Here is a 27,947-nt window from a genome sequence, read left to right as displayed (position 1 = left end):
AAAGGTCAGTTGCTAGGATTTTCTTGCTCATCCTCATGCAGTAAGGTATCTTTTTTTCTCTTTTCTTTAAGCTTGACATCAATATGAGGGAGTTCAAGTTCCCTCTGCTGTTTGCAGTGATTGATTTTTGAAGCAGAGGAAACATCCTTTCACTGCATGAAGATCTGAGTCTACTAAGGCTTGTGGGAGCACAGAGCATTTATATCAAAGTTTCTTTCAGAGAGACTTGAGAAAAAATTTAAAAACCTACCCACATAGCTACGCAAATGTACTTGAATACCCACAGACTACCAGGAATGGCAGGTACACAGCACCAACACCTCCCTTCCTGCATCTAAACATGATAAGGCTCATTGGTCAGGTTCTCTTAACCATGCTATACTCACCTCCAGCTTTTCAATGAAGTAGGCTAAGACTAAATGATCCTATAATGCAAGTAAGTCAGTAAACAAACATCTGTTTGACACCCGTGCGTGGAACAACACACCACCTAGGCAGTGCTCACGATTCTTGACTTTTCTTGTCATATACATCAGAACCCTCAACCGTCTTGGATTTTGCCATGTTGTTTAGCTCTTTCCCTTATAACGTTAATTTAAAAAAAAGAAAGTTAAATAATAGTTGTAATTGTACTTTTGCAAATACCGAATAAAAGTAGAAAGCAGGATATCTTGATCTGTCTCCAGCTCGGCTTTTGACTGAATTGCAGGCTACGTTCTTTCATTCCATGTACACCTCCCTTAGCCTCCCGGTCTTCCTGCTCTACCGGGGAGGCACTCACTATAAGAGCAGGGCCTTTTCATTGAGCATCTACTATGTTCTACTCATTTTACACCATTACCTTCAATCTTCAAGAATGTTAACAGGCGTTTGCGATAATTCTGCTTCAGAAATAAATAAATGGAGGCTGAACTAGAAGGCAGTGGGGCCTCTATGTGAACCTGAGTCTTGACTCAGAGACTCCTGTTCCCTTCAGTGTTGTCGCACAGTCACTGTGAAAGTTGCAACTCATATAAAAAGAAGAGTCTCTATGCAAATAAAAGTGTGCAGGGTCTGGGGAGGGTATCTATAAAACTACCAGAGACAATTTCATTTTAGTATTTTTCATAGAGGGTCACACTTAGGTTTTGTAAGTTTTACTTGCTCGGGTATTACTGTGTGTATGGTCTATTTCTCCGTAGCATGACATGAAAATAACGAGTTAATATTCAAAATCCAATGACTCTCCCATCAATAAATGTACATATGAAATCCAGATAATACAGGTCCTTATGATTTTGGAAAGGAGAAACAAAGAGGCAAAGTTTATGTAAAGAGAATTTAAGAAACTTCCCCAAAAGCAGTAGGGGGATCTCTATTAGCTTTATAAATAGGAATAAAAATTTGAACAGTTTATAAATTGTGAATCCAGTCTGTCCCTTTTTCAGAAAAAAACATGGCTTCTCCTCTCAATGGGTGATTAGCAGTGTGCACATTGGTCAGTACCACCCCTTCTCTTGTTTCATTTCTTTCTGCTAGGAAATTTACTATTATTTATATTTGGAGGTCTTTCCCATAATGATTTTTGAAGCAGGGAACAAGATGTGACATCGGAGGTAGAAAGAGAAAGGAGGAAGATAAAATTAACATTGGGAGCAAGTGAAGAGGGAGGGTACTTAGGACTTGCATAAAGGTGAAAGGAATGCAATGGCTTCCTATCCTCAGAATCAAAGGAGGAGAACATTTTAATGAGGAGTGATTAAAAAAAGAGTTCAAAGATCAGAACTCGGAAAAAGGCCATTGGTTTGGATGCTTAAGAGGGCAATAATCTCTCCTAATAATGTCATTTTGGTACTCATTGATAGATACAAAAGCTGAATTCAAAGAGTTAAAAAGGAAGAAGTAAAAGGGATGCACCCATGGGGGCTATGGTTATATTTATTCTCTTATTTCATTGTCCTGATATTGTTTCCTACTGATCCAACTTAAGGTCTGATCTAAAATTGATTTAGGTACATATGTGGTGATTGATACTGAAATGATTGAATTATAGAAATTCTTTTTAAGCTAAAGCTAGTTTTTCCCCCTCAAAACTGAAAAGATTGCATTATTAAGACTGTTTTGAGCAGAGAATGTATTATACAAGGCACAATCTCACTAGGTATCCTAAGTAACCTTGTTTAGAAGGAGACAGATGGTTGGTTCAGGTGCAAGAGGTGAACTAGGAGTAAATGAAACAGCAAATTACAGATACAATGCATTGCCTACTTTGTGTTTTTCTTTTCTTTTATCCCCCCTACACCCATCTATAAAGCACAGTGAACTTATTAGGATTAGGTGTGCATGGTTCCCCTTTATGGACTGTTAAACAGATCAGACCTAGAAGTTCTGTTGATTGGTGACCCAGAATAAGTTAGACTGCATTTCTGTGGGTGACAGCACTGATCACACCACCTGGAAATGCCAGAGGAAGAGCTGCTTTCAAGAAGGGGGCAGTTGGGCCGCTAAGGCATCTACTATGTTTCCATCTAATTAGAACTAGGAACCAATATCAGCTGGAGAATGACAGTGACTAAAATTGAGCCTTTCTGATGGCTTAGGGAAAATTATCCACATGACCAGGGCATACTGACTCTAAATCAGGAGACCTGAGTTCAAGCCATGGTGTCACTTGTGTGATTATGAATAAGTTGCTTAAGCTCTTGATGTATTTCTTCCCTCCATAGAAGCATAAGGACCTCATGACATCTGGACTAGCATCCTAGAGAACTGTAGAGAAGGTCAAGTATAAAACTCAAGCAACTGCATATGAAAAGTGTTTGTATGTTTTGATCTTCCCAATGCTTGGATTTATATTTGGCATTACTAATATTTTCTGAACAGGTTTACCAACCTAGAAAATCTAGTGATCAAGAAAGCTTTAAAGAATACCATTTCATTTAATATATCAAAAACCAAAAACACAACCATCCCACAAACAAACAGACAAACTGAACTAGCAGAGAAGTCATTTGTCCAAGTAGTAATTTGTACAAATAGTGAGTGGAAAACTCTAGATAAAACGGAACACTTGGACTTCCAGATTTTTGCATATTCATACAGCATGACCAAAACAGGTACTTAATAATTATTTCAATAAGAAAATAAACAAGGGCAATCTTTTCCAAATCCGGTCAGGACCATCTTTCTGTGAAATGAACCCACCTTCTAATACTTTGTTCAGAGTGCTGGTACCTTACCATCTCTCTTCTATGAGGACTGCTATGTAGCTGTGGCAGTAATAGCCATACTGCGCCCTTATCCTGTCCCCTTGAATGGACCTACAGTGAAATGGTCCAGATAGGGGTAACTGCCCCTAAGAAATGCCCTGGGCATTTGCTGTCTGGATTGTTAGGGTATAAACTATGAGAATGGGCAACTGTCAGTGGCCATGTTTCCTGTCCTAAATTTCTAGAGACCTAGACAGGTGGTTTGGAGAGAGAAGAAGAGTGAAGGGAAAGGGAAGAGAGGGGAGTGGAGTGGAGTGCAATGGGAAGTAGGGGAAGTGGCAGGGGGTTGGGGTGGAAGGAGAGAGTAAGCTACTGTACAGAGTGGAAAAGAAACCACTGTGAAGCCCAAGTCCTTTTAAGCTGAGTTTCAGTCCAGACTATTTCCAGAAATGTATTCACCAGGCTGTTTTCTCTTTTGGATTCTGTGACAGACATGCTGGTTAGCATATTGGCTTTGGGGTCAGCTGAACTGAGCTTGAAGTCTGTAGCCACACTTATTGGTTCTGTGACCTCAGCAAAGTTATTTAAACCTTAGAGCCTTATTTCCATAATCTGTATCAGGGGATAAGTGGTTCTTTCCTTGTAAGGTCTTTCTAAAGCTTAAATACGGTACTGTGTATAAAATGCTTACTCCAGGCCTTGTACGTCTTAGACACTTCATAAATGGTAACTATTAGAAACTCAAAGATTTGTGAATTTAGACACTTGCTAGAGTAGAAAGAGTTCTTTCTTAGGAACCATCTGGCCCATTTATTCTAATAAGACCCTCTGGAGTCTTACCTGCTTTGTAAATGCACCAGAAGGAGGTAGGCAACCTGGGGATAATGGGGTGGAGGGGGCTCTGCATCTCAACTTCTTCAAATAGAATGTCTCTGTTTTTGTATCTGTCATATTTTGACTTCCTACTTTAAAAAAAATAATATTAGAGTTCAGCAAAAAAGAAAAGAGAATTGAAAAAATTCCAGTGCAATTTACAAATGTTATAAATGAGAAAAACAGACACCGTGAGTGGAGTGATTTGCTTCATTGCCTGTGTCGTGAGATGATTCTGGTCAGTACAGACTCCCCACTAATCTCAGCAAGGTTGGGTGGTGTACGTATAGTCATTGGGTCACCTTCCAAGGTACTCCCCAGGTACAAGGCTCCAATTTGAGCACCAGAGTCTGACTGAAGTTACAGATGGGGTCCTCAGCCAGATTAATCATCTGATACTACAAAGACAATGTGTAGACAATTTAAAAAGTGACAATGACTAAACCCACCCTGTAGAATAAAAACTATTCTGTTCTCCCAAGTTAATTTAGGCATAATTAAAAACAAGGAACACTGAAAAATTTAAAACAGGCTTTGAAATTACCTTTTGATGCTTATTGGAAATGGGTAAAATCCTTAGTCACGTACGAGGAAGGGAATTGTCTCTGTTATGGTCCAGTCTAGATGTCTCTTCATCATTCATGTTTTGCTGATATAGTTAACATCCCACCCCAGACTGGATGACGTTTCCCCTTTCTTCAGTCAAGCTTTTAGTCATAATTACGGTGAAATTTTAGTCTCTGCATCTGCAATCGCTCAAAGATTATACTGTAAATCAACTGATTTCTAAGAAAGCTTCACTTCTGAAAGATGCCTGTTGCCAGTTAGGAAATAATCATGATGAAGATGACAGTAATAGACAATGTTTATCGAGCACCGCAGGGCTTCAGCTCGGTTGTAGACTGGCAGGACGAGAGCCATTCCCAACCCATGCGCACACTTCAAGGTCACATCAAATCCCTGATTTAATTAGCCAAAGACGCAAACCTAATCAGAAGAGAGGTAGCCACAGAGGATAGGAGCCTATGCCATGCATCTCAACACAGCTTCCTAGCTTCCCCCAAAGTGTAGCAGGAGCCCGCAGCTGCCTGAGGCAGTGTGCCACAAAGAGGACAACTCGTCAGTCTTGCCATGCCACTGCCTGGCCGTGTACATAACAACCTATTTCCTTCTCGAACCCAACTCAGCGCCTGCAAGATGCACCTTTCACCAGGGAGCCAGCAGTGTCAGGGCCTGGATGCCCCAGAATGGACTCTCTGCTTCTGAGTCTTGGGGGGTTCTGGGAAAGCCCATGTTCCAGTGAGTATTCCCCGGGGGCCCCCATTCTGGGGCGCGCACTCAGGCAATGTGTCATTGGATCCGCACGAAAAGCTATTACAGATTCACTCTCCATAGCCCGAGGCTCATCTAAGTTTTTAAATTCACGACTTTCAGATTTTAGACAGGCAGTAGGGTCCACATGACTTACATCTAACTGGTGTCGCCGCCTCCCCCCACCAGGAGATCTGAGGCAGTAACCAGTAAGTACTGGCTTTATACGGGGAATATAGAAAGACCATGAATTGCCTTACTTTAGTTCAGTTGGAATTTGCTGCAAATTAGTTTGTGCTAAATGTATGAATGATCATTTGGTTCTAGAACATTTTGGGTGTGGCACACAGACCAGGGTTTGTTGACCTATACTGTTACCTGCATCCTGCAGTGAGGAAATTGAAATTTAGAGAGTTTTAACAACTCGCCCAGGGTTACCACTGGTAAGTGGTAGGGGGAAAATCCAAGCTTAAGTCCGCCTAAACCCCAAGTTTGCTTCTTTAAAGCAATACATAACCTACCTTGGCTCTCCTTCATGTTGAGGGAGGTTTCCATTTTCTGAGTCTTTCTATAGGGTCTAGACTAGGGAGTGGACAGTGAGTCTCTCACCTCGGGTGCAAGGTATAAGGGAAGGTGCTGACCAACTCAGTTGTCAAGAAAAAAAATTTAAAATTCAGTATATTAACAATATAAGTTAATGCAAAAAGTCCCTTGTGAACAAACTATAAAACATTTAAATCAAGATGTAGTCAGTGTTACTGGTTTTCCATTTTGTCTCAAGATGCCAGTAGGGCTCAACAGCGCTGCTCTCTGATCACCTTCGGAGCACTGCTCTGTCTCTGTTCTCACAGCAGTAAGGGGACTAGGATAGCCCATTCCCTTTGGTAAGAAGGGTGACTCCATGGGGCGCCTGGGTGGCGCAGTCGTTAAGTGTCTGCCTTCGGCTCAGGGCGTGATCCCGTGCTCCGGGATCGAGCCCCACATCAGGCTCCTCCGCTATGAGCCTGCTTCTTCCTCTCCCACTCCCCCTGCTTCTGTTCCCTCTCTCACTGGCTGTCTCTATCTCTGTCAAATAAATAAACAAAATCTTAAAAAAAAAAAAAAAAGGGTGACTCCACAGTGGGGCCCAGGAGAAGCAACAAAATCCATGAATATCACTATGCTCCCTGATTACCAGGATGAAAAATCCCTTCTGGCTACAGAGACCCAGACATGATTGTTAAACTGTTTCAACCCTGCCTCAATTACACAAAGAGAAAGGCTGTTATTTTTCATAGGTATTTCCACAAAGTTGAGGGTTTGGAATGGAAACGCTTAAGTTGGTCTACTTTCATGTTCACCATTGTTATCAGTCAAAGCTCAGTAGAAAATAGAATCCACTCCAGTGAAGAGAAATGAATGAAGGAATGAATTGCTGGGTCAGGGAACAGACAGGGTATTAGACACTGAGAGATAAGCAATGGCAGGAAGCTGATATCACCCCCTAGTCTAAAGGGAAGTGGGGAAAAAACTGGTGTTTCCAGAATCAGAGAGACCCTGAGCAGGGAGGAGGGCTCCAGACAGGAGCTGTGGTGGGGAAGGGGCTCTGTCCAAAGCGGGGAAGAAGAGGGGAACCCCACTTCTCATTCCCCTCACTAGTAGGGCAGAGCTGGCAGCGAGCCCGTTGGTGCAGGGGGATCAGTCTCCTGGGACAGAGAAAGGCATCAAAGGGAGAAGAGAGTATCTGGGGCAGGGAAAAACTGGAAAAAACCACACAATGAGTTTTGTTCATTGATTTTCACAAGCTCAGATTCCTATCAAGGTGCTCCTGTCTTTTAGGGACAGAGCCAAGGAGCTATCTGATGAAAGCAAGAGGAATGCAGAGACCGTCACCACTTAATGTTATCTCTACCACCTAAATAAAAGAAATGCTTTTACGCAAAATTGTTATTGATTACACAGTATTCTTCCCATTGTGCAAAGGAGCGACTGACTTCATTCTCCTGTTTTCTTAATCATAAGAACAATTAAATTGCATAGAAAAGAGAAATGCTTATGCTAATGTGAGTCCCTGCAGTATGACTTAGATTTCTTTCTTCTCCCATCCCAAACAATAAGAGAAGGAATAGAAAAGAAAGCATGAAGATTTTAAACACTAAATAATCCTTCTGAATCAGCAAAGACAACAGAAGGGCTCAATGGGGATTTCGGTGAAGTGGCTATTTTTGTGCATATTTTAAGAGCTTGGTGAAGGAGTGATGGCCATTTATTTGGTATGACTCATGGCCACTGACATAGACACATTCTGTAAGGAGATGAGAAATCTCACCTGGGGTAACTATGGATTCGTCTTCCACAAAACGACACTGGGCTATTATTTACTCTGGTATTCTGGTGAGTAAGGAGGATGAGGAGATTGAGAGCAATGTAGCTACCCGCCCCTGGGGATGAGCAAGGAGACATCCTACTAGGACAGCACTACTCTTGGTTCTGGTCTCTTTTCACTCCTTCAAGTTTTATGCCATAGTTTACGACCAAATTGCTTTGTTGGTCTCTTCTAACGCCATGTTCTTTCAGCTGCTACTGGGCTCAGTTCCCCTTGGGTCACCTGGATCATAACAATGGCCTGATTTTTAAATGCCCTTATAGTAGAATTGGGTAAGGTACTTGAGGTTAATGTCAGTCATCACATAGAGAATGCTATTAAAATTTTTCCTATAATTATATCAGATAAAGCACATACACATTTCAAAAAGTAGTTTTCAGGGTACCTTACCTCATTGGTAGGATTTAGTTTTGTGCTGATAGCACAATTTCCTCCTTTGTGTGGACATTTAACTATATTTTAAATATTCATTTTCTTTTTCTGCCTCAACTTTTCGCTTTTCCACTTTAATAGAATTAAACCTTTGCTTTTTTTTTTTTTTTAAGATTTTATTTATTTATTTGACAGAGAGAGAGACAGCCAGTGAGAGAGAGAACACAAGCAGGGGGAGTGGGGGAGGAAGAAGCAGGATCCCAGAGGAGCAGGGAGCCCAATACGGGGCTCGATCCTAGGACCCTGGGATCACGCCCTGTCATGAAGGCAGACGCTTAACGACTGAGCCACCCAGGCGCCCCAAACCTTTGATTTCTTTTTTTTTTTTTACTTTTCTTTTTTCTTTCAGAGACTCACAAAGGAGGAGATACTGAGGTAAATTTTCAGGACAAATTGGTTTGGGGAAGTGCTTATTCGTTAAATTATGTATAGCCAGTGTTTATTATTTTTTTCTGTATATAACATTGGGTTATATGCTGGGAATTTAAAAATACATAAGGCTCAGGCCCTCGTTTTCAGAAATATCAAGTCTGGGGGCGCCTGGGTGGCTCAGTCATTGAGCGTCTGCCTTCGGCCCAGGGCGTGATCCCAGGATACTGGGATCGAGCCCCACATCGGGCTCCCTGCTCCTCTGGGAGCCTGCTTCTTCCTCTCCCACTCCCCCTGCTTGTGTTCCCTCTCTCGCTGGCTGTCTCTCTGTCGAATAAATAAATAAAATGTTAAAAAAAAAAAGAAGAAATATCAAGTCTGATGAGGGAAACAAACATGTAAAGATAATTTCATCTAATGTGTTAAGGATAATAACCAAAGTATAAATACATTTTCCTGGATGTAGGCATTCTGAGCCAACATTCATAAGCAATTAATAAAATAAATTCAAATACTTGTATTTAAAACAGCATGGTAGGGGTGCCTGGGTGGCTCAGTCGTTAAGCGTCTGCCTTTGGCTCAGGGTGTGCTCCCAGCATTCTGGGATCGAGCCCCACATCAGGCTCCTCCGCTGGGACCCTGCTTCTTCCTCTCCCACTCCCCCTGCTTGTGTTCCCTCTCTCGCTGGCTGTCTCTCTCTGTCAAATAAATAAATAAAATCTTAAAAAAATAAATAAATTAAACGGCATGGTAGTGGTGATTAATTAATTAATATAACATGCATAAAGCAGCATAATACTTGTCACATAAACAAGCATCCAATAAATGGTTCGTATTATTTATTGATTACAAAAATTATTTGCACCATAGATTTCCCCCTTCTAAAATTGTCTGTTAGGCAACCACAAGGATTATCGGCGCTAAGCTAAACAGAGCTAATACAATTATAAACTCCGTGCATACAAGTATACAATTATAGAATCATGAATTTTGTTTGGTAGTATCACTGACCCGCACCCATTCTGAAGATGAAAAGACTGAGGCTTAGATGGTTTAAGTGACTTGCCCAAGTCACTGAGCTGTTTGGAGAACCAATGCTTGCTAACCCTGTATGGTGCCTTGTACTTCCGAGTCTGGCTCTCCTGCCCGCTCACCTCCCTCTCCCTGTAGTTTCTGTCTGCTTTGGAAATGTCCCTCCTCTCATGAACATGTCTGATTCAGGCTCCTTCGACAGTGAAGCTGAGCTGTTCTAGCATTGATGAAGTGTGAATGAGATGCTGTTATTAATACAAACAGAGGCACCCTCTGGGCATGATGCATTTATCAGATCAAGCATCAAAATATGAAACTACAAAAACAGCTAATGAAAACAAAGTGAATATTGTTAGCTAAATTAATGCTGTCATCTTCCCCAAGTGTGTCTTCAAACGAAATGGTCCAAGGGCAAAAATAGAACAAGCTGGGAACACTTAGTTCCACGGTGTAGAGGATTTGAAACACACACTTCTTTTCCAATGTGTGAAATTGCTCAAGTGTCAGTGGTAAATGACTATTAGCACGCAAGGACCCCAGAAAAATCCAGTCTGTCCCCTCCCCAGCATCGCTCGCAGAATTACAGCATAAAACAACAACAGCCACATCAATAAAATGAACCTGGATTTTGGAGCCTGACCCAGAGATACCCGTCCTGCCTCCTGCTCACCTAGCTGCTTTAGGAGTTTTAAAGGCACTGTCACTGTCCCCTTCCGCTGCCAGAATATTTGAGTGCTGTTGCAGCCGTGCTTCAGAGGGAGCAGGAATAACAAATCAAGAAAGCATATTGCTGCACATATTTATTTGTGAAAACTAAAAAATGCTCCTGAGAGTAGTGAAAATAGTATCTCTACCTGTTAAACTCATTTTCTCTCCTTTTCAATTCAGTGCCTTCCTTTTGGTGGTTTATCCCTTTGTGGTCCATGCTTCTGTGGAGAAACACCCCACTTTCTGGGTCCTGGAAGCATGGTGGTAAGTCAAGGCTCGCTCAGTCACCTCCAGAATCGCCTGGGTTTGAGGATAGTGGCGATTTGAGTACTGGTGGTTCAAGGTAGTTTTGTCATAAAAAAAAAAAAGTGGGTGGAAGGGGCTGTGGGTGACTCCTTTAATTTCTCTATTGTCCAACAATTCTCACTGTGAACAGGATTCTGCTAGAGGAAATCAGGGTGAGAATAAGTAGTATGAAAGATCAACGTACTTTGTTACTGAAATTGCTAAGGCAGCTTCTCCTGTAAATGCTGTCCAAAATCCAATGTAGATAATTCTGGCCAATGAGATCAGCCCAGATGCCAGAAAATGCACACTGAGCAAGACCTGCTCACCAGCTAAGACCTGACTGTCACTCAAGTCACAATGATACTTGCTTGAGATTGACAACTGCAGATAGATTTTATAACAAGGAATCTTTGAGTGACTGATCTAAAGACATGATGATGTTAGTTGCTTTAACTCCTTCAAATCCCAAACATTGTTTAACATTTTATTTGATTTGCACTGAGAATGTGGAGGTAGAAAAGATACTGTGTTTGGCATCCCAAGAGTCACAGACAGGTACTACTAAATAATATGAGAGGTGCTGTAAGGTTGGCCGGGATGTGTAGGGGAGGGGTGGGGTTCCTCAGAGAAAATAGGACAGTGATTAACACCTGCACTACTCCTTGAAGAATAAGTAAGAATTTCCTGAACAAGGTGAAAAGTATTAGAAACAGAGGGAAGATTGCATGCAAGGGAGGCTATGGACACCATGATAAAAATGGGCTGCTTTTTGAAAAGTTAAAGATATTTCATTCTGCTTCCTGGTGTTCATTTATGTTACCTGGAAGAAAATAAATTAGTAGCACAGGGCACATAAGCAAAAGAAAACAAGACATACATTCCTTCAGTCTTTCAGGCCTAAATATATGTCCTCATACAATCTTTACATCCAGGCCGCACTTGAACTATGCTTGAGACATTATAAAACCATTGAAATACTGCAGCATCTCAATGACAATTACCGCTCAGTCAGGACTGGAGGTTCAAACTTATAAAGAGTTGTTTACATTCTGATAAAAGGATCTATGTTTATGCCATTTCACAACCACACCACCTTTCCAAATACAATTCCGATACTGTTATTTCTTAGACAACCTGATGCCGGATCATGTTGGATATGAAATTTCATGCTGAAATTTTCCGATGTGCTGCTGAATTTGACATTCGAAATGCTTCCGGAGAATTTTCTAGTCAGTAAGCTTGCATAATTTTGTGTTACAGAAATTAAAGGAACAGCCATTCCCATAAATGACGTTTTTAACATGTAGAGGAAGAGTCCTCTTCTGGGTCAGTAGAGTGTAGGAAATATAAATTCTGGGAAATCTCTTTGGTCAGATATAATAGGCTTAGAAAGTTTGATCAGGAAACTACCTGTAAATTCAAAGACATAGGGTGTAAGTCTGCACAAATAGGGGTCATATTGAGAAAGTTCCACATTCAGAAACCTTTAACATGAAGTCTCAAAATGGGCCTTTCGACCACTCACATGACTTGACAATAGATGTCCTAATCACTAACAGGAAAGCCTAGGAACTGCTTGGCTAACAGCACAGGGATATTGCAATGTTGGTGAACGCGTCCATAAAGAGAGTGAGTGTATGGATATTGGGTGTGGTATATTATAAACTGATGAAGATAGCTTTCATTCCATTCCATTTTTCAAAAGTCATTTGCTGAAATTATTGAAAGAACCAAGTGTTCTATAAAGCAATTTAGTACTAATCAAACATTTTCTGGTTTTTCACTATATGTTAGGTATTGCATCAGCATTCAACAATGCTAAAAAAAGAGACATAGTCTTTGTTCTGGGAGGGGGCAATGAGTGCACAGTCACTACTGCCCGAAGCTATGTTGTTTTCTTCACAACCAAGCTTATCCCTGTCATTATAAATGAGCCATGGAAAAATATTTTTGGAAAAAAAAATCCCCACAGACTCAAAACATTTTTATCTGTGGTTCCAGTCTATTCTTCTCTCCTCTCCTTCCTCACAACTCAGTTATCTAGACCCCAGCAAGGATGAGAATAGTAGGACATGGGTCAGAGAACTATTGGAAGCTAGAGATGGGGATAGATCATATGGAACCTTGCAGGCATGTTGGGATTTGGGCCATTATTTTGAATGGCATGGTAAACCATTAGAGAGTCTGAGGCAAGGAAGAGCATGGTATGATTTAACTTTTAAAAGGATCAGTCTGGCTACTATATGGTGAGACTAAACCACAATCCATAAGGATTAAAGAAAGGACCCCAGAAAGACCCCCAAAATCCAAGTGAGAAATAATAGAAGCTTGAACTAGGTTGGCAGAAGTAGGTGTGGTGAAAAGTTCTCAGGTTCTGGAAATATTTTAAAGGTAGGGAGAGTAGGATTTGCTGACAGGTTGAATGTGGGATGTAAGAAAGAAAGAATTCAAAGATGAAATCACTGACTTGGGGCAAAGAACCTGGAAGGATAGAGTTGCTATAAACTGAGAAGGAGAAGATGTGAGGCAAAGGAGGTTTGATGTGAAGATCAGCCATTTACTCTGGTCATGTTAGGTTTCCGATGAAGGGGAATGGATGAGGTGGAGTTGTGAAGAGGACAATTGCATATAGGTCTGTGTTTCAAGGAGGATGGCTGGGCTAGACATATAAATCTGCAAGTCAACAACACAGAGCATGTATTTAAGCCACAGGACTGAAAGAGATCACCAAAGAATTAAGTATTGGGGCATTCCAGTGTTTAAGTCATGGGGAGGAGATCCCAACAGACCAAATTCATACATACAATTGAACTCGGTGTTCATCACTATGTCAACTGGCATCAAGTCAAAGGAATCAAAGGCAGTAGAAAAGAAGTACAACAAGCTGAATTGTAAGTGAAATAATTTTTGGTTACATGGCTAGATGATCTAACCTACAGAATCCATTTAACATCTGATATCTATTTAACAAATGATGACCTTGTGAAAAACATGTTGCTTTCAAAAATGCTTAGAAACAGGCATAGCGAGTCATAAATAGAAAATTCTTAGGTTCAATCAATGTATTATTTCAAAAAGAAAAGTCATTAGACTGTTATTGCAAATTAGAGATTATTGTACAAAGAAAAATGAGGAAAGTATGCACTTAACTGTGTCTCTGGTTTTGCCTTTATAACTTGCATAATCACAAAATTTTATTGAGGTCTTTTGCCTAATAATAAACCCATATACATATAATTTATGGGTATGAATTAATCCTGGAATCTTTTTGTTTCACTCATAACTTTTTTTTTTACCCCATATCCAAGAATCTGTTATGCTCCCTCCACTGGAAGTTTTCATCTTAGAAGAAGCCCTTGACCTGACTCTTCGGAAGAAGCAAAGCCCTTTATTAATTCCATAAGGTCCTAAGTTGACCTGTATCACAAACTGATGAAAAAGGAGAGCGGGGAGGTAGCTAGGAATGAGAAAGCCAGTTGAATCTAAACCATTAATAACTCATAACATATTTTCTGCTCATAAAGAGTGTATTTTGACAGGTCAATTATGCTATTACCTCAGAAGGCAGCTGACACATTGTCTTGGTAACTTGAAAGTTTTCTAGGAGTAATTGGCCTGAGAGCTTTGGTGTAAATTATATTTAGTGGCCTAAAACTAATTCTGAAAAAAACAAAAGCCAAAAAACCACAACAAAACAAAAAATGTGGCAGAGTAACCTCTGCCAGGAGACTTGGAATAAATCTTAGAAGGCAGCTGCTGTTCTTGAGAAGTGACTAAGCAGGAACTTTGGGATACTGGTTGTCTTTTCTGAGAGTAGCTGGTGATCTCTTGGGTCTTATCACACATTTTTCAGGCCTGCAAAAACCAAAGTTCTGTAGTCATTTATGAAAATCAATCACCAAATACTATGTCCTTTCAATATTTATTCATTTAATTTGGTTGAGTAAAAAAAATTCATGGGCAGGAATCATAGGCACCATGTCATCTTTGCGTCTTTCCATCAGAAGAAGATTTGTATGAGACTGTGATAGAGACACTACAGCTGCCCTAAAATGGAGTGGTCCAAAGAGCCTTACCAGGCTTCATTCCATGCTCAGTGGTAGCAAGCTGTCTGTCCAGCTGACTTTCTTATAGAACAGTGTCTACAAAACACCACAACAGTCTCTATCAGGATCTATCTTAGCTTGGGTAAAAGAAACAAGACCTGATTCTGGGGCATCTATTCTTCCCTTGTACTAACTGAGAGGCTGGGGCTCAATGTCAGAACACTGTCATTTACCACTTGTGTTGATTTAGGGGGAATATAAGTCCACAAAGTATATAGAAATAATAATGATACACATCCCCCCCCAATAAAACCCAACCAGATTTTCTCGAAGTGGATTTCTTTCCTGTTTTACTGCTACTCAACCCAAAACCTGTGATAAGAGATTGGGATTATCTAATACAAGGTTTTAATGTATACCTGATTTATCAGCCACATGACATATTTTAGATATTAAATGTATCACTATTGTTACAGCAGCATTACCATTTTTCCTATCTTCTCAATAATCGCAGACACTCATGGATGCAAATAGATGAAGAATTCCTTTAATTTCCTATTGTTTCAAGGAAGGTTGGGTTTAATATTTTCCCGGGAAACTTTCAGGGGAATTCCCATAACCTCAGTGAGTGACCCAATTTCCCTTAAAAATAAAGACCTCTGATGTTAGGAAAAATCTTCCTCATTGTTGGCCCCTCAGAGAAGCTCCAATTTCCTCCAGCTCGGCCTCATTCCACTTCTGAGGTGGTGGCTGAGATGGCACAATGAAGATCAAGGGCAAATACTAGGCCACATTTCCAAAAGAGCAATTTCTCCTTGGCACATCATGGGATTTGTTTATTTTCACTTACAGAAAATCCTATGTACTGATTCTATTTTTAAAAATATATATGGAAAAAATACACAAGTATTTTTTAAGATTTATTTATTTGAGAGAGAGAGAGAGAGAAAATCTCAAGCAGACTCCCTGCTGAGCATGGAGCCTAACATGGGGCTTGAACCCAGGACCCTGAGATCAAGACCTGAGCTGAAATCAAGTCAGATGCTCAACCAGCTGAGCCACCCAGGCACCTCAATACATAACTATTAAAATATACTTCTGTCTTTGAGCCACCCAAAGTCATCTTGCATAATGGAAGATGGATCTAGAAAGTGTTCGTTCGGCCATGCCTTCTGTGCACTGATCTTTGCAGGACGGCTGTGATTGTCAAGTTCTGCATTTTAGCCTTGAGCGGTTATATCTCAACCATAGATGTCTTGGCTCTAAAATGAGGATGTGGGCCAGATCAATTCTTCAGTCCCTTCAATCAGTAAAATCCTCAGGTTTCTGTTTAGTTCAGTGTTAACTGAAAACAAAGTTTAGCAGGCCTGGCAGGCATCTCCTACCGGTCTGAATGCAATCACGTGCCTTCTCCATAGCCTCCCTCCCCTGGGCGAGATGTCCCAGTTAGTGCCTTCTTTTTTGTCTCTTACATACAGTGTTTCAGCTTTTCCAGTGACACCTCTTCGGCTGTGCTTGGAAGGGAAAGGTGGTGCTGGAGCTGACAGTGTGACTAGCACCATGTCAATCACCCAGGCGGAGAGCCACACGACACCCATGATGTGTGGGGGATGGCAGAGTTAGCAAGCGCAAATAGCTGGGAGGATGGAAAAACCCCAAAAGTGTGAAGTCTCTAACTTTTTTTTTCCACTTTAGTTTTCCTTTTTGTTATTATTTTTCTTTCCTTCCCGTTTACTTATCTTCATGTTCCAAAGTGTAGTGGGATTATTTAAGAAAGACAGAACATAACATTTTGAACTCGCAAGCAGGCATCTTCTGATTTAATTAAAAAATCTGAGAAGTGGATGTTATCCATCCAGAAGTTCTTATTAGCACAGTGAATTCCTCAGCAAGAGCTTTGGAGCAGGTCTGATAAAAGAACGGGGGCTGTGAATTAGGGAGTTAGCTTGGACCAATGGAGTCAACCTCATTTCTGCTTTTGTACTTAGGCTAGGCGAAGGGGGAGCAGGATAAATGGGAACATCAAGTACTTGTTTGATGTCATGAATTAGTTGGTGAGGACGTTGTCTTGTTAGAATGCATCAAATGTTTCCATCATCCTGTTTTCCTACTGATCACACACAAAAGGATGAGCTGTAGAACTCAGACGTTTTCAGCATAAGAGAGAAAATGGGGGTATTCCCATGGTAATGAACACGGTGCATAGCAGGCCAAGTGTTAACACTTCCTGGAGGACTGTGTTTTCCCACGGACCAGGCACATTGCGTGCTTTTCTCCACAGGCTGGGTACAATAGATCAGCATCTCCAATCAGAGAGATGCTTCATCATTAGATCTCAGCAGGTGAGGGCATCACCCGCAGACTCATAGCCCACAGATAGTTTCAGTCCAGGGTGCTTACCCGAATTCGCTTCTGCCTTTTGTGTCAGCCCTTACCCACTCATCTCCTTGGCCACCATAATTTGCTGCCTCTAAGGTTTTGTAGCAACTGTAAATTTCTGTGATTTTCAACATTTAGTTTATGATAGATTCTCCCGTAAAGGGGAAATATTCACCTTCAGATCCTGCCCACCTGGCTACTCTGTATCAAATGTATGTGAATCAAATTTGTGATTTCTCAGGACGCCTGGGTGGCTCACAGCTAAGCGGCTGCCTTCAGCTCAGGTCATGATCCCAGGGTTCTGGGATCGAGTCTCACATCGGGCTCCTTGCTCAGCCGGGACCCTCCTTCTCCCTCTGCCTGGTGCTCCCCCGGCCTGTGCTCTGACAAATAAATAAATAAAATCTTAAAAAAAAAATTTGTGATTTCTCTTGATCCAAAATGATATCCTCCTTGACACTGCTTTACCACAAAGGAATTTAGAAAGGAGAACATTATTTTCCACTTAATTTTTTAGACAACTTATTTATTCATTTTTTAAAACAAAGTTTTTAAAAAAGAAACGGACTATAATTCAGTCACTGACCTATGCACGAGGGATAGAGTGGTGAACAAGAATGAGCCTCTCTTACTTATGGGTCTTCCAAGTCAGTGGGGGACTTAATTCCATTAATTTACAGTGTTGCATAATGCAATTACACTCATCGTAATCTGAAACACAATAACTGATGAGAATATTAAAGGGCACTGATTATTCAGAATGCAATTGCCCGCCATGCAGAATGTCATTATTTGTAATCTCGTGGTGTACGTGTGAGTGCGTATGTCTGAGTACTTACAAAGAGTTGAACTGTGTGACATAAATTGTCAACTATGTTCACAATACTATTTCAGGAAGGAGTTTCTACTGTCACTGAAAGCTAATAAAGTCTAGCAGTAAATTCATCTCAGGAGCACAGATGATGCAATACCTACCTTCGTTTTATGAGAGCCTTTAAGAATTATATGAGTAAGGGAATTAGGTGGAAAAAACAATAATTCGTAAATAATGAGTGAAGTAGATTTCATCCAGCAAGGATACCAACACAGAAATTTTGTCTGTTTAGCTTTGAGTGTATTGTAGGAAATTTAGAACCCATAGTTTGTATAGTTTTCCTCGGTAACCTCATGTAATAACTGGAAAAGTCACTTGTATTTACTCTCCCAGGGGAAAGACATTTATCACATGATAAAGTTATAATCAGACACCATGTGAATTTCTTCAAATTTTGGAGAAAAGGAAATAACCACCAGCCTAATAAAAAAAAATGCTTTGGCTTTTTATTTTTTGAGTCTCAAGTGAACTCTGAGGCTATAAACATCCACTGAAGTGGATAATTCAGCAAATCTGCCCATGTAGATTTGTGTTAAAAGCATCTCCCTTGAACTTAAACACTGGCTGAAATCACATTTATTCATGAATCTTAGCACTATGTACTGATTCCTGCATAAACCTGGCTTGTGTGCAGTAAAGATGTGCAAAGCACACCATTAGGGTGCAGGAAGGGGACTCCTGGCTTTTATATGCATTGGAATAGTTATTTGCAGGTGAAACATGTAAACGTCAGAGAGATCTTTCAATGAAGTGGCCAATTTTGAGTATGCTTTCTTTTCTCGTGTCCTCAGTTGAGGATAGGAACCCTGTTTTAACTGAGCAGAGGCAGAGTATGCAGTCCAATGTGCTATAACCATTTACATGCGGACTAGGACCAAATATTTGTCTGAAATGAGTTATATTAACATTATTATTATATTAAATGAGTTATAGACAGAATATGCCATTGTGATTACTACTCTTCTAAAATCTGTGCTTTTGGACAGATGATTATCAGAGTGAGTGAGTACAATGGCTCTCTACCTGGGATCCCAAGTTGCAGAGGAAATCGGTCGATCAGATGCAGTGATGCTACAGGAGAAAGAGCCGGTGTCTGTGCTAATTATCCCGGTAGTGCCCTTTGAAGATTTGGATGGGAATGGCAGCAACAGTCAAATGAGTGGCTAGTAAAATTAAAATTGATGACCACGTTACATATTATACTGGAACTCGTCCATTACACGCCGTGAAAGGAACCATGCAGTGCAAATAGGAAAGCCACTGTTTCTGCTGGATCCTAATTATATCACTTTTTTCCATCTGTTCCTATTCGAGCACCTTAGCTCATCCTGAGAGAGAAAGAAACATGTTTCTTTAGGACTGAGGAGCCAACTTCAGGGCTTTTTAAAATATAAAAGTAATACAAATATGAAATAGCAATTTTTACCACTATTTATTGAAGGGTTACAAGGCCCCTGGAAATAGGAGATGTTGTGATGGTTAGTGCAGTGTAAGGAGAAAATACGGTTCCTGCTCCCAGCTGTTATGGGATTTGGGGCTTTGATATGCCAAACGCGGTGCTAGGCCCTGATCACTTTGCAGCAGCCAGGAAATAAATGCGTTACCGGAGGGTAAAAGCTGAAGCTCGAAGGACCATTGTCTATGGAAGAAAATACATTGTTTCCAAGTCTAAAGCAAATAACAGACGAACAGACAAGGCACTTACAAGTGATCACGGGGCCCACACGACAGAGAGTACTTGCTGAGGAAGGAAGGGCAACTTTAGTTTGAGGGTCAAAGAGACGGAAGCCTTGCGAACACCTAACGTTAAGGAAAATGGGAAACTCCGTACAGAGTCATTGGTTGAAGCTACAGCAAAACGTCTGCTCCAGAGACTGACATGTGGAAGATCGTGTGCTGTTCAGCGCAATCTCCTGTAGGACAAGGATCCGTGTTCTTAATCTCTCCTGCACCTTTGAGCCACAAACATACATACTCCTTTTAACACATTTTTATAATTTTGTTCTATTTTAATCCCTCATTTCTCTCTTAATTTGGGCTGTTTTGGCTCTCAAACCGGACCTCTTGAGCCTTCTCAACTTCCCCTTATCCTCGAGCCCATACACGTGATGCCTGCTGCTGCAGAATCATCTTGAGTTTTCTGATGGAATGCCTCTTTGAGCCCTTCTGACAACCTCATCTTTCAAGATTCAGCTCAAGTCGTCTCTCTTCTGTACCAGTCTTCTCTGATTGGCTCAGATAGGAGATGGTCCCCTTCCCTCTCGCCTAATGGCTCTTTGTACATGCTTCTACTGTGGCACCTCCCACGGTGTGTTGAAATTCCGTTTACATTTCTGTTTCTCTACGTAGATGATACGCCTTTTGAGAACAGGGACCTGCTCACCAGCACCTGACTCACTGCATAATATGTAATAGGTTCTTCATAAATAGTAACTATGTACTGACAAAAATGTCCGCATTCACTGGATAAAAGAATGAGTGACTATAAGAAGGATCGATCATATGACAAGTCTAGGACCGTACTGATGAACCTAGCTAGCTGAATTTCCTTACAAGTGGGGATATTCATGAGAAATGGAGATCACATTTTTCAAGTATGAAATCTGCTTAGAAAGTTGAGGAATCAGAGCAGCAAATCAATACTTGAAAAGAGGCAGAGAACTGAAACTTCTTGATGCTTAAATGCATATAAACCTGAGTCAGAAGAAAAATTGTAAAATTAAAGAATGGTAGTGTCCTTACAAAACATTTAGCCAAACTGCCAGGGAGAACGTAAACGAACTTTTCCATAGCCTCCCACAGGGTTGTTGGCAAAGGACCAAGATCCCAGCCTCCAAACTCCCAATTCTGTGCCATTTTCTCTGCTCTCACTGTTGTGACAACTCCCATTTCCAATGCTTATGCATCCACCATAGAATGCAGATAATGTGATTCTCTTCTGTTTTGCTCTCATGAATAATTTTCAGCAACTTTCTGTTGCCCTGCTGGCTTTACCCTTGCAAAGGACATCTGGTCACACAGCAGAGAATTACCCAGTACCTTTCCAATATCCCTTCAGTCAATCAGTCAACAAGTTATTTATTGAGCTGTTGCCGATGTGCCCAACACAGGGCTAATATGATAGAGTTGGCTGCTTTTAAGCTTAATGCATCAATTAAATAGCACTTTGCATGATTTTGACTTGGCGTACCTCAAAGGACAATATTTTTCAAGGCCACTGTGAACTCAGTAATGGGAAGCTTACCCGGTAATTAATTTTACATGGAATCATGCGTTTTGGCCTGATCCCCAGTGTAGGCTTTAAGACTGTCTACACAAAACATCCAGGACCATGTTCTGTCCTCAGATGTTCAAAGACCATGTCCATCTGGTCTTTACATTTTATGACTGAAACTGACTACCCAGAAAGCAATTGAATGAGAAAGACACTCTTCTCAATGTGAAGTTTTGAATAGTTGATTGCACTGAAGATCGAGGGCTGGGAGTGTAGTGGGAGTGAAAATGGCCACTGGGAGGTTGTGACAATTTTTGCTGATGTTTTGGCATCAAAATACCTCACCCTTTGGGACTCAGTCTTCACTTGAAATATGAAGAGATGGATGAAACCTTTTGGACAAGGGACTTTCCTGTAATTCAGTCCATTAAGTCATACTGCTTAGACAGTGGGCTCGAGGGGTTGCTACCAAGGGGGGGCGAGATGGCTGGGCAGGAGCGATGATGCAGGGACATAACCCTATCCTGAACCTGAACATATTTATATTTAAAAAAGACTACATTTGCCTAAAATTCAAATTTACCTGGGCATCCTATATTTTTATTTGCTAAATCTGGCATTTCTAAATCAGGACCTTCCATCTGTTGGTTACTTTCAGTCCAAGAAGGAGTTTGGGTGTTATTGCAGGACTACAGATTCCAACCAGCATAGCTATGTGGATTAGTCACAACTCACCTGAGAGTAGTTCAGCAAGGTCAGACTCTTGGGTAATGCTTGGATGGGAACCTCACTGGGAATAAGCTTTAGGGGTAGCATTGCGTACTGGTTAAGAAAATGAGTTTGGAATCAGGTGGCATGAGTTTGAATCTGGCCTCTGCTGCCACTAGTCATGTGACTTTGGGCAAGTTACTTAACATTCCTGTACCTTAGCTTTTTAAACCATGAAATGGACATGATAGTATCTAATTTAAAGTTGTGGTAAAGATTAAAATGTCTGATATACATAAAGTGCTTAGCACATCAAAAATGTAATTAATATGTAAATATTAGTTATTACTATTTATAAGACCTACACAAATTCTGGGTATTTATTTATTGAAGATTTTAATTTTATTTATTTATTTGAGAGAGAAAGAGAGCACGAGTGGGGGCAGAGACAGAAGGAGAGGGAGAAGCAGACTCCCTGCTGAGCAGGGAGCCCCATGCAGGGCTGGATCCCAGGACCCTGGGATCATAACCTGAGCTGAAGGCAGACGCTTAACTGACTGAATCACCTTGGCGTCCCTATTTTTATTTATTTTAAAAATTAACCTTAGACTGCTTACCTGTAACATTAAACTCAGGTCACCTATTTTTAATTAATTCAGTACATAAAAGGGATACTTAACTTAATTATATGTTCCTGAGCATTGATCTGTTTACGTAAGCAATGTCATACATATTTTAACTGCATGACCTGGTACATAGACCCGTTGAAGTCAATGTCAGTCAAGTTTAGTCAACTTCTATTGTGCTATTACATCAGCGGGATGTTCCATGACAAAGATCCAGGGTGAGGTAGAAATTTTAAAAATTATTTTATACATAAATAAAGCAGTCGTAAGAGGTAAGTGACTCCATGAAGTCCAAGTGAAGTTTACGTTCAGCAACCTGTCTTCAAAGGAGCCGTTATCTCCTGCATGAAGAAATTGCCAAGAAAGTGTGATGACTGTGATATCACTGTGGGATCAGAAAAAATGTGAGACAATAAGTTCTCAAACTTTTTGTAAGGACAGTGGACTAAAAATTTGCTGAGTAAGAAAACTCTAGACATGTAGATAATGACACAAGTCTAATTCATTATGATCATGTCATTAAATTGAAAAGTATAAATATAATTTAGAATTCTACCTTGAGTCTATGTAGGGAGACTCGTCTACTCAATTGTTTAGTTTTTAATAAGCCAGACATAGTGACATTTTTCAGCTTCAATTGAAACATCAATGAAAATGAAAATATAATTTCATTTACATATAAATGTAATTATATCCAGTTACGCAGTGATTGCCAACCGAAATTGGGAAAAAATAAGACATTTCAAAGCCTTTGGAAAAGAAAATTTTGAAGAGGACCCTACTTGGAATATACAGCCAGTCTGATGCCTGAATGGTTGAGGCAGCTTTTTTGGCCCTTGGCACCCTTGTGATTCTTTGGGTGAGTAAGAACTTCAGTCCTTACACATATATTTTCAGTAATGGTGTTTGCACAGCAACATTAGGGCCATGGCATGTTCAAGTCCTGAGACCCCCAGGGAAAACTTTAGTGATGGCTCTTCCAAGATGGAACTAGGTTTCCCTGTGCTACTGAAAGAGCTTCCAGGGAAATATACAAAGAAACTGGGGTAGACTGTCAACACTTGCAGAAAATCCTTCAAATAGCAAGTCCCACACTAATCACCAAAGAGACACGGTTGCTGGAATTGAGAAACTAACCACTTAAAATGTGGTAAAGTTGAGATCAATGCGTATGAAAACGCAAACATCACATAGAAGAGCTCACTGAGTGTTTGCCTGTTTTCATGGCTGGTCCTCTATCTTTTGCCTTGTAGGATTATTCAGTCGTTTGTTTTCCACTGGAATTACTTTCAGTGCTTTAACTAAGAGGTACCTGATTTGCTTTAACCCAGTTCTTGAAAAGAAAACAATGGCAAAAAGCCTGACATACATAGGTAAAGTTTCTTTGGACCTTTGAATAAGAAATTTGACCTATTTTTAGGTGCTAAGAGAGCAAAGGATGAATACCTAGTGAATTCCATGTGTTTTTGTTTGTTTGTGGTTTTTTTTTTTTTTTCTGAGTTGCTATTTGGAATGCACTGCAAAGTTTTAAGCAAGCTGTAATTGCTTATTCCTGGATAACTGTAGCAACCTAACTATTCAGTCTTATCAGGGTTCATAGAAAATAAAGATGATTCCTTATCTGCTGATACTCTCTGGGAAATTTAGATGAGCTCATCATTTAATTTCTTTTTCCAAAGTTTCATGGAAACTATATAGACATCTGATTGTGATCCAGTACTTAAGCTTGTACTTTCATAAGCGTGTACAAAGATGACCAAAGTAAGAGGCAAATGCTACAGACCAGACCGCTAGGGACAAGAGCAATGTGGAACATGCAGCAGATTCAGAAGGAGTGAAAAGTTGCATACATGTTCTTAGGGAAAAGTTCCAGGAGAAGGCCATCTGAACCCAATGTATCTCTTATAGTTTATTATAAATAAGAATGTTAGGGAACTTCTATTTTGTTCTATTCTCTAGGACAATACTACATTGGATCAGACTAGTCAGTAAATCTTTTAATAATCATAAAGTATCTGAAATAATTTTCATTTGCGATAAAATATATCAAATTTTTGTACTATTTTAACCAACAAAAAGAAGATAAAGTGCATTTTGTGCACCTTGATTTATAAATTTACATTGCTAATAAAATTTGGATTTGAAGCAATCTTTTCTTTTAAGTTCTAAACAACGTTCCTTTTTTCCTACAACCCTTTTCCTTTGCGAGGTCAAGTTTGAAACAGAAGACCTGAACTGACAGGTCTTTTTAGTGTGGTCCTGCAAGGTGTGGAATTAGAGTTGTGTATTTTAAGGGACTGTGGAGTAAAAGATAATTAGGAAAAATTGTTTAGCAAATGGAAATAGAGGAGAGTGGAACTAAATATAATAGATTTAGTCTAAAAGGAAATTATGCCAATTCCAATCAAAGCCTCCATAGAAGTATTTTATTTGTATGTTTGGTGTTTATAATAAAGTTATCCTCGATCAGGAAAAAGAGGAGAGTGGAAAAAATGAGAGAATTGGCACTGTCATATACTAAAACCTAAAGCTTTAATAATAAATACTGTGATATTGACGTAAGAACAGACAAAACGACAAAATGGAATGGAAATCTTAGACTCTGATGTCTATAAAATGTTAGTATATGATAAATATGAGCTTCTAAACAATGAGAAAATAGCAGATCACTACTTCATGGTACTGGGATAATAAACATTTGGAAAATAAGAAGGTACTAAAACCTCATGTCACATATCAAAATAAAATCCAAATGGGAAAATTATGTGAAAATGCAAGCAAATGAGAAGAACATGGCTGGATATTTTGGTGAGGAAGTTCTCTGAAAAATAAACACCCCTAAGTGAAGAAAAATACAAATGATATCCCCCCAACTTCCATAAAACAATACTTATCAAACACAAAATTAACAAATGACAAACCAGTAAATGTTAGTGACACACAACAAAAGCTTAGTAGCCTTAATATGTAAAGAGATTTTGTAAATGTATGTGAAATGAACATAATTTTCCACAAAGGCAGGAACACACCATCTCCCCCTTACCCTCTAACATTCTTTTCCCTCGATCTAGCCCCCTGTCTGGCACACCACAGACAATATCAATTTGCTGAATGAACAAATGAATTACTGAAAAGATAAATATCCCAATGGAAAAAAACAGGTAAAGAATTTGAAAAGACCATTGCAAAAGAAGTATAATGATTCGTAAATATATGATAAGAATCTCCAACCTTACTAGTAATCAAAGAAAATTAAAATGCTATAGCATTGTCTGTCTCTTAAGTTGCCCAAAGTTGATACAGCCCACAGTGTTTGAAGAGAATAATGAACCAGATTGTGGGATTATAAATTGTTATAAACTGGAGGTTTAGTTATATGTATCAAAAATTTTAAAACATCCTTGTCTTTTGATTAAGAAATGTATCAGCAATATTCAAGAAGATTAAAAATAAAGATATACATTGCTTTATTATTATTTAATTAAAATTAGACTTTAGTCATAATGTAGGATCATTTAAATTAATTGCAATGAAGGTATAAGATAAAATAAGAAGAAGCCATTAAAATTGGGCTTTAGAGATTGTTTAGTGACACGAGGAAATGATTAGGACAGATAAAGTGAAAAGAGCAAGTTAAAAAACTCTAACCCTTGCGTGTTTTCTTCCTGGGTATTTATCATACCCTAAAATTAGATTTATAAGTTAGTTCAGTTCTATGCATCTGAGATCCAAAGGGGTTGGGAAGCAATATGTGCATTCTTGCCCTAACTCCTTTAAAAAATGTGATATATTTCATAGACAAAGATTGCTGAGAATTAAACAGTAGTAGTGGTTACCTGTATGAGGTGGGATCAATGATGATTTTTATCTTTTTAGTACTATGATGAATTTAAAAAATCATCTTGTAATAAAGTTGCATCCCCTTTACAGAAGGAAAAAATTGTATTTTAAATAAAAAGTTGAACTCCTTGAGGTTGCCTGAGTGCTGAGTGGAAGGTTGCAAAGTCTTCCAGGGAGATGAAGGGAACCTCAGAAACAGAGGTCCGTTACCCCAGAGACGTGGGAGATAGGGTGGAGCCAGCCTTCCTGGGTATTCTGCAGGGAGAAAACCTGGCTGTTGTGGAGCAGGGCAGGAAAGAGAGTCAGCAGGGCGGAGGTGTTCTGTTGGGCATCAATCCAGGCACCAGGTTCCCTAAGGGCCTGGAGAATAGGGCAGCTGCAGAATAAGGGAAGCTTGGAAGCCATGGGAATACAATTCTACTTGAGCAGCCTGACCCAGGCGGAGGAACGAAATGCCATGGAATAACATGTTATGAATAGTGTCCACCCACCCAAAACTGCATGTCCACCTGGAACATCAGAATGGAAATAGAGTTTTTGCAGATGCATCTTGATGATACAATCAAGGCTGGTGTCTTTATAAGAGAAAAGAGAAGGAGATGTGGTCACAGAGGTATACAGGGAAGAAGGCCATGTGAAGATGGAGCAGAGACTGGAGTTATCCAGCCACAAGGTGAGGAGCGCCTGGATCCACCAGAAGCTGGAAGAGACAAGGAAGGACTCTCCTCTAGAGCTTTCCAAGGAAGGACCACTCTGCTGACACCTTGATTTTGGACTTCTGGTCTCCAGGACTGTGAAAGAATAAATTTCGTATGTTTAAAACCACCTGGATTGTGTTCATTTGTCTTGGTCTCAAGAAACAAATGCACTCTGGTGAGATGATGAAGCCAGGTGAGATACACAAGAGGAAGGAGAACTCCTGATCCCCTTCGTGGTGAAGTCCCCTCATGACTACAGTTCTGTCCAAGACTCTTGCTCTGCGTCTGTGTCCAGTGTTTGTGGCACTTCGTTTATATGACCTTCTGTAAGTCGAGTCTTCCACTGAGTGGTGATCTCATAGAGAAGGTTCAACTAGGCAGCAGGCACAGAGATTGCCCGCATGGTGTTTTAGCAAAGGGCACACCGGTTTTCCCGTTAATGTTGGCAAAGGGTATCTATATAGCCTTTAAGAAGAGGGAAAGGGGAAATCTCTGAAGGATTTCTGCCTTTACTGAACTGGGCTGTGGAATGGGAATTTTGAGACCCACTGGCCTCTTCTGAAGCTCTCTGACCAAGGTTGCCAGAGAAAAAGCCCAACCCTCCACTGAATGCTAGAAGATACACTTCCATGCAATTTTTAATAATTCAGAAATAAGAATGATTTGTAGGAATTCCCACTGCTCTGTGATTATTTTTCCCAAAGGTAAATTCCCAAGCAAGACCCCCCCTATATACTTTGGCTTGATTAACAATTCAAATAATAGATTTCAGAAAATTTGATGTCCATATTTAGGATTCATCAACTTAAAGAAATCTTAGTATGAACACTGTTTATAGTATAACAAGGAACAATATGAACGTGTAACTTTGCAGGGGTAGTCACTGATGCTGAATGGATCTTGCCACTAGTAGTTTATTTATGGCTGTGCTATAATCTTAAGCAGAACACAGAAAAGCAGCTATTGCTATTTTGTTATTAGGCATAAGCATAAAGG

At 40.1% G+C, this 27,947-nt stretch overlaps 1 long non-coding RNA gene across 3 annotated transcripts in view; it reads left to right on the top strand.

Moving 5' to 3' along the window:
* Positions 1 to 27,947, top strand: part of LOC103666931 — a 261,360-nt gene that overhangs the window by 140,150 nt on the left and 93,263 nt on the right. The window contains exon 1 of one of the 3 annotated variants that reach the window (XR_005834409.1): positions 23,151 to 23,272. The exons of the other annotated variants lie outside the window; for them this stretch is intronic. This is a non-coding gene — a long non-coding RNA (uncharacterized LOC103666931). Of the gene's footprint in view, positions 1 to 23,150; positions 23,273 to 27,947 lie in introns of those variants that run through there. 3 annotated transcript variants of the gene reach the window in all.

The sequence above is a fragment of the Ursus maritimus genome, unplaced genomic scaffold (assembly GCF_017311325.1).
Source record: "Ursus maritimus isolate PB19 unplaced genomic scaffold, ASM1731132v1 scaffold_13, whole genome shotgun sequence".
Classification (NCBI taxonomy): Eukaryota; Metazoa; Chordata; class Mammalia; order Carnivora; family Ursidae; genus Ursus; species Ursus maritimus.
This window is presented reverse-complemented; position numbering and strand designations above follow the sequence as displayed.